A 6,736-nucleotide genomic window follows, 5' to 3' on the forward strand; every position below is an offset into this window, starting at 1 on the left:
GATCTTGGGTGCGGACGGCTAAGGATGCTCCTTGAATCGGCTGGGCAGATCGCGGAACAGGGGCTGGGGATCCGGAAGAGGCTTGCCGATGAAAGGAGCTGGATTACCGGCTGCTGGGAGGAGCCTTCTCGGAGGGCTGGGACGTTGATCACGGACTCGAGGCCGCGGGATCGACGGAAGGAAATGAGATGGTGCTGCATCACGGGCGGAAGAAATGGGAGCAGGGGATCGCGAGGCTTGGGAAGATGCTGGTGATGAAGCGGGAGATGAAGACGGACGCGTGATGCTGGGATGCTTGAATCGCTCGGAACGGCAGCTGGGAGATTACTGGGATCACGCCTTGCTTGATTGCAGCGTGGGATGCTGGGCGGATCGTGGAGGAGACTGATCACGGACGCGGTGGATCTGGATTCACGGATGATTGTTCGAGATGAGATGCAATGGCTGGGATGCTGAACCGGGAAAGGAAATGGCCATGATGCGGACGGGTCCTTGATGAAGGGCGCTGCGGAGGATCTAAAAGAAAAGGCTCCTTTCCTTAATTGCTGAAACCGAGTAAAGTGCGGAAGGAGGTGGCTGCGTACGGAAGGGATACCGGGAGCTGAACGGAAGGTAATCCGATGGACGGCGCGGATGCTGGGACATCGCAACGTGTTGAAGACGTGATGCTGATGATGAACCGTGGGATGGCTAGCACAATGTGGAGAATCACTCGGAGGCAAATGTGCTCGACCAGGTCATGGTAGGATTGGGCCTGCGCAATCTGTACCAAATGCGCATTTAAACTTTAATTTGTAATAACCTGTACCAAACGAAAATATAATATTAAACCGGTGAATTTATCATTATCAGTTAGCAATAACACTAATTTAGGTGATATGTAGATCGCACTTTTGTGCTCTCATCACACCCCCCAACTAGCTTATTGCTAGTCTCTAGCAATTAACAAGCAAACAATAAAATGAGGGCACAAAAAAAGATGTTGTCTAACTTATGACTTTTTTTTTTTATTGAAGCTAAATACACAAAACTAAGATATGTACCCATTTTTGTAGGGAATAACGATTGCACTTAGCACGTGCAACAAGCCTTTAAACCCCTAGGTTACCCTAGTGGACGAGTGTTGTCTCGTGAGGGTTTGCAGTGAAGTTACCCACAAACTTCATCAGTCAGAGATTTACAATTTTTAACTCGAAATTTGAATAAGTATTACTGTATGAAACTAGAATTGCAAGGGCAATAGAGACTTGTTGCTATCATATTTAAGCAGACTCTAACTCAAGTTTCATTACACCCTATCTATCTGCTAACAAGTCAAGAATGTAGTGATGTGCAAGATAGTATCATATAAATGAGTGGCTTTCACTTACTTCCAACATGATCATTTCAATTTTCAAGATTTTCTAGAGTTAACTGGTAATGAACACCCGAGATTTAACTTTTATTTATTTATTTATTTATTTCAGACTGAATGCTAAGAAGAATAACTTATGCAATATCTAGCCTTATTAAGCTTTCTAGCTAACCCATGTAGCGAGTGTTAGGCCAATGACTCCCGATCCAGATGGCTCAGGGTACTAGGTGTAAAGACACCCTAACAGGCTTAATAACTCAAGTCAACTAGGCTCCAAAGCTAAATTAGTTACTCAGAGTTTAATCTCAGCCATCCTCACCTTTTTACGCAAACACTCGTTGCTTGCCAAGCAAGAGGTCCGGTTACTCAGTGAGAAGACTTACGATAAACTCATTTTATTTATTTTTTTATTATATTTTTTTAATTAGGGTGTTCATCACACATATAACTTTAAATTATCTCAAAAATTAAAAGTATTCATATTAGTTGCAAGTTTACATACCCCACTATTCATGTGCTTACATGTAGGTGCTAAATCATCTTCTATCATGTTAGCAGAAGATAGGTGGGACGAAAACTCAAGCTAGAACTGCTATCATATTCCTTAACTCAAAGCTATTGTCAAAGCAATTCTAGTTTGTACAGCTAAAAAGATTAGAATTTGAGTTAAAAATTTGAAATCTTTTTTTTTTGATTGCATAAAAAAAATCAAAAATATTCTCACCCCATACCTAAATCTAACATTGTCCTCAATGTTAAAGAAAATTTAAAGGAGTAATAGGACAGAGGAGAAGTTACCTGATATGGATAGGTAAATTGACAATTGGGGCAAAAACCCCCAAACCTGCATGTTAGTAAATTTTTTTTAAAAAAATAATTATTTTTTTATTTTTATTTTTTTTAATAATATTTATATGTTGGGTTGCCTTCCAAAAGCGCTAAATTTTATATCTTCAGCCAGACAAAATGTAGATCCTCTTTTTTTTCAACCATTATCTAAGAATGGTTTTGGAAGAGTCCGAGGAAGAACAGTCGGCTGATGACGATCTATGCTCATAAGGGGAACAGAATTAGGGGGCGCATGCTCGACCCCTTCCTTGGAATGGGCAAGGTAAGCCTCTAAAAGGTCCTTATTATAAGTTTGTAAGAAAGTCTCCTGAACCAGACTTTCAATCATATCAACTTCATTGATTTCTTTGTCGTCTGGTGGTTGTTTACTTATGTTGAAGACATTAAGCTCGACTTTCATGTTGCCAAAAGATAACTTCAGCATTTCATTTCGACAATTGATCATAACATTTGCTGTGGCTAAGAAGGGTCTACCTAAAATTATAGGTGTGTAATTGTTTGAATGTATTACAGGTTCGGTCTCAAGGATAACGAAGTCCACAGGATAGTAAAACTCGTTTACCTTCACTATTACATCCTCTACAATTTCCTTGGGATACTTCACCGTCCTATCTGCTAAGAAAAGGATAATATTTATAGGCTTTAATTCTTCCAAACCTAACTTTTGGTACACATAGTAGGGAAGTAGGTTCACACTGGCTCCTAAATCTAATAGGGCTCTCTGGATGATCGTCTCTCCTATTTTTATTTCAATGGTTGGACAACTAGGGTCTTTAAATTTTGGGGCAATCTGTTGTTGAATGAGAGATGAGGCTTGTGCAGCCATAACAGCTTGCCTAGGAATGCTGGTTTTTCTTTTGATCGTGGTGAGGTCTTTCAAGAATTTTGTATAGGAGAAAATTTGTCGTATGGCATCGAGGAAAGGTATATTTATTTGAACAGTTTTAAAGACTTCCATTATTTCATCAAAGTTAAATTGTTTCTTGGAGTCCTGAAGTCTACTGGGAAAGGGAACCTTAGGTTTGTATGTTTTTATGGGTTCTTCCTTTTTTTTCTGATTTATCCTATTCTTGACCCCTCTTCTGAATAGGGTTCTTATCGGATTCATTTTTATTTTCTTTTTCATATTCAGGAAGTTGGACTTTATTGTCCACTTGCTTTTCAGACCTTAAAGTGGTAATTGTCTGGACTTCATAGGTCGGACTTCCATTAGAATTGATTTGATACTGACCTCTCTGACCTTGATTTTGTTGTCTACTAGGGTTAGGCACTGGTTGACTAGGTAGTTCACCTTTCTTCCTATCCCCTAGAGAGTTTGCTATTTGGCTTAGACTAACCTCAAGTTTTGCAATCGCTTGCACATAGAATTGGCTAGTCTGGGCTTGGGCTGTATTGGTCTGTTGTTGTTGCTTGATAAAATCTTGTTGTTGTTTCATCATATTAGCCATCATGGTTTCTAATGGTGAAGGTTGCTGTGGGATAGGGGCATTATAAGGAGGTACAGATGGAACCAAAGGTTGGTTCATTTGTGATGGACCTATCCTGGGGAAGTTGTTCTGAAAACCTGGTGGACCACCTTGATGCTGAATAGGTTCGTTTTGCTTGTATGAGAAATTTGGGTGGAACCTATTATCAGGGTGGTAAACTGGGCTGAATGAATTGGGAGTGGGCTTCTTGAAGGCACTATATGAATTTAGAGCATTTGCTTGCTCGGCCTTTATGGTGGGCAGATTAGGGCAGCACTCCACTAGATGTTCCGGACTGTTACACAAGACACATAAACTATGTGACTCGTGATCCACTTTCATGATGGGATTTAACTCTTTATATGAACTCGAGCTAGTGGAAACAGTGAAAGCATCAAACTTTTTACTTAAGTTATTCGTTCCAGTCACCAGATTGGACATGACATTTTTGAGATGTGGGTCTGCTTTCATTTCATAATTACCTAGTTTTCTAGACCCAAACTCATCTCTATTTACTTCCTCACCATAGCTACTCCAATTTTGGGCGTTCTCGGCTAAGTCAACAAGAAATTCATAGGCTTGATCCGGGGTTTAGTTCATGAACCTACCCTTGTGCATGGATTCAATAATGTTTCTATGTGCCGGAAGTAGTCCTTTATAAAAGAAGTGGACCAGATCAGCCTTATCAAGCCCATGGTGTGGGCATTTGACCAACAAGTCATGGAATTGTTTCCAAGTTTGGAAAAATTTCCTCTTCAGTTTTACCTCTGAAAGTTCTTATGGCATCCTTAATTTTTTCTATTTTAATCATTGGGTAAAATTTTGCCATGAACTTCCTAGATAGTTGTTCCCATGTTGTGGTTGAATTTGGGGCCAGAGAATATAGCCATGCCGCGGCTTGATCCTCTAAGGTCATTGGGAACAATCTCAATTTTACACTTTTTTCATCTAAATTTTGATTTTTGAAAGTTTGACAAATTGTCATGAATTTATTTAGATGAATATAGGGTTGTTCACTTTCAAACCCATGGAATTTGGATAACATGTTTATTGTTGCAGCCCGAATTTCAAATTGGGCTGCGTTATTTATTGGCAACACTATACATGTAGGTGGACTAGCGGATGCAGGAGCGAATAATTCATTCGGGGTTCTAATATGATCACCCATTGTAGAGATTGGTGGTTGATCAATAATTCGTCGGATGTGACGATAATTTTTTCCAATCTCTGGGCTAAATGGTTTTAACTTACCCCTTAATGATCTTCTACCATGCATACATTATCCACAACTTAATTAGACTCGACTCCTAAACGAAATCCTAAAAGAGAAGAAGAAGGGCTAGACCTAGATGACCACAATCAACACCACACAATGGAATTGGCTCTTTAATCTTGAGATTAAATTAGGTTTAGTGGCTTTTAATCTAGTTGCACAGAGATTTATCAGGTTAAAAAGTTTCTGAAATTTTCTCTAGATTAGACAGCTCCTAATCTCCCTTTCAGATTGAGCTTGAGCTTACCAGTTAAGCGATCCAATAACCAGTGACCAGGAAAGTCCCGGGGTATGTGGTGGTGCCAGAAGGGATCCAATAACCGGTGACCAGTACCACAATATCCGTAACAGTTCTAACTATTGTAAAACTTTCCTAGACATCACCAATTACTAAATTCTCACTGGAGTGGCTTTCAGCCGCTTCTTTCCAAGAGCCTAATTGAGCTCGAAAATCCTAAGGCCAACGTCTAATTGATTTTAATTTAATTTGGCTTACGATATGTATGCAAGGTGGTGATTTTTGGGCTAAGGACAGGTAATGACTTTCCGACCTTATCTTTTTAATGGGTTTTGTCCTTAAATTATTTTATGCAAATGCTTAATAATAAATGCAATAAATATTCAATGAATTTTTTTTTTAAAAGTTTATGGAATGTCATTAGGTTGTACTGATTAAATGAGCAAGCAAAATTTTTTTATATATATATTTATATTTATTTTTTAATTTTTTTTAAATTTTATGTTTTTTTTAATTTTTATAGGAATAACTTGAATGTAAACTAAAAACTAATCCTTATGCGTCAGTCAATCTCCGAATGCCCGTTGAATAAGCTCTGGAGATTATTCCGTGAGGAGCCCCAATAGAGGTATGATAACCTTGGAGGATTGCACCCTATCAATTACTAGCAATTTTTTTTAATTTTTTTTTCAAATTTCAAATTTTAGAATTCAAATTTTGAATTTAAATTTTTAAATTTTAGAATTTTAGAATTTTTTTAATTTTTTTTTTAAATTTTAAATTTTTTTTAAAATTTCAAATTTCAAATTTTAGAATTTAATAACTACGAAATTATTAACTAAAAATAAACAAAATAAGAGAAATTAATAGAAATAAAAAAAAACATACTACCGGAGTGCGTTCACTCCGGGTATCCAAAATTCGATTTGATCTTCGTGATCGTTCTTGCTTCTTGGTTTGCCTTCCCGACAACGGCGTCAAAATTTTGTTGTCCGTTTTCTATTTAACTAAAAATGCGCTAAACAGATCGTTGTTAGAATCGACAAACAAAGTTTAAATTAATTTTACTCTTACCTATTCTACTCGAAGAATAGTGGTCGTAAAAGGTCGATCCACAGGGAGGCGATTGGAGTTGCATAAAAATTAAAACGTTCACTCGGATTCAAAATCGATTTTTGAATAATAGAAGAAAAATATTACGTCGGGGATGTTGAATGATTCTCTAGTCTACCAGAGATTGTTTTCTATTTGAAAATAACGAAAAGACAGATACTTGGAATCGAAGTCTAATGCAGAGTAGCGGTCAAACAGCAAGAAAAAAATATTTAAATAAGATTTTCAGTACACATAAAATAAATTGCAGAAACTGAAACTTAGAATATTGATTGCATAAAAAGAGATTTATGGATTGTATTAAAAGAACAAGTACAAAAATAAAGTGAAGATTGGAAGCCTAATGCTTCCTTAAAACATAAAAACAAAGAAAGAAAAATAAACAATTGCATTGTTTCTCTCCCTTGGTGGAGCTCCCAAAAAAATAACATAAAATATTATTT

The sequence above is a fragment of the Phoenix dactylifera genome, unplaced genomic scaffold (genome assembly GCF_009389715.1).
Source record: "Phoenix dactylifera cultivar Barhee BC4 unplaced genomic scaffold, palm_55x_up_171113_PBpolish2nd_filt_p 000729F, whole genome shotgun sequence".
NCBI lineage: Eukaryota > Viridiplantae > Streptophyta > Magnoliopsida > Arecales > Arecaceae > Phoenix > Phoenix dactylifera.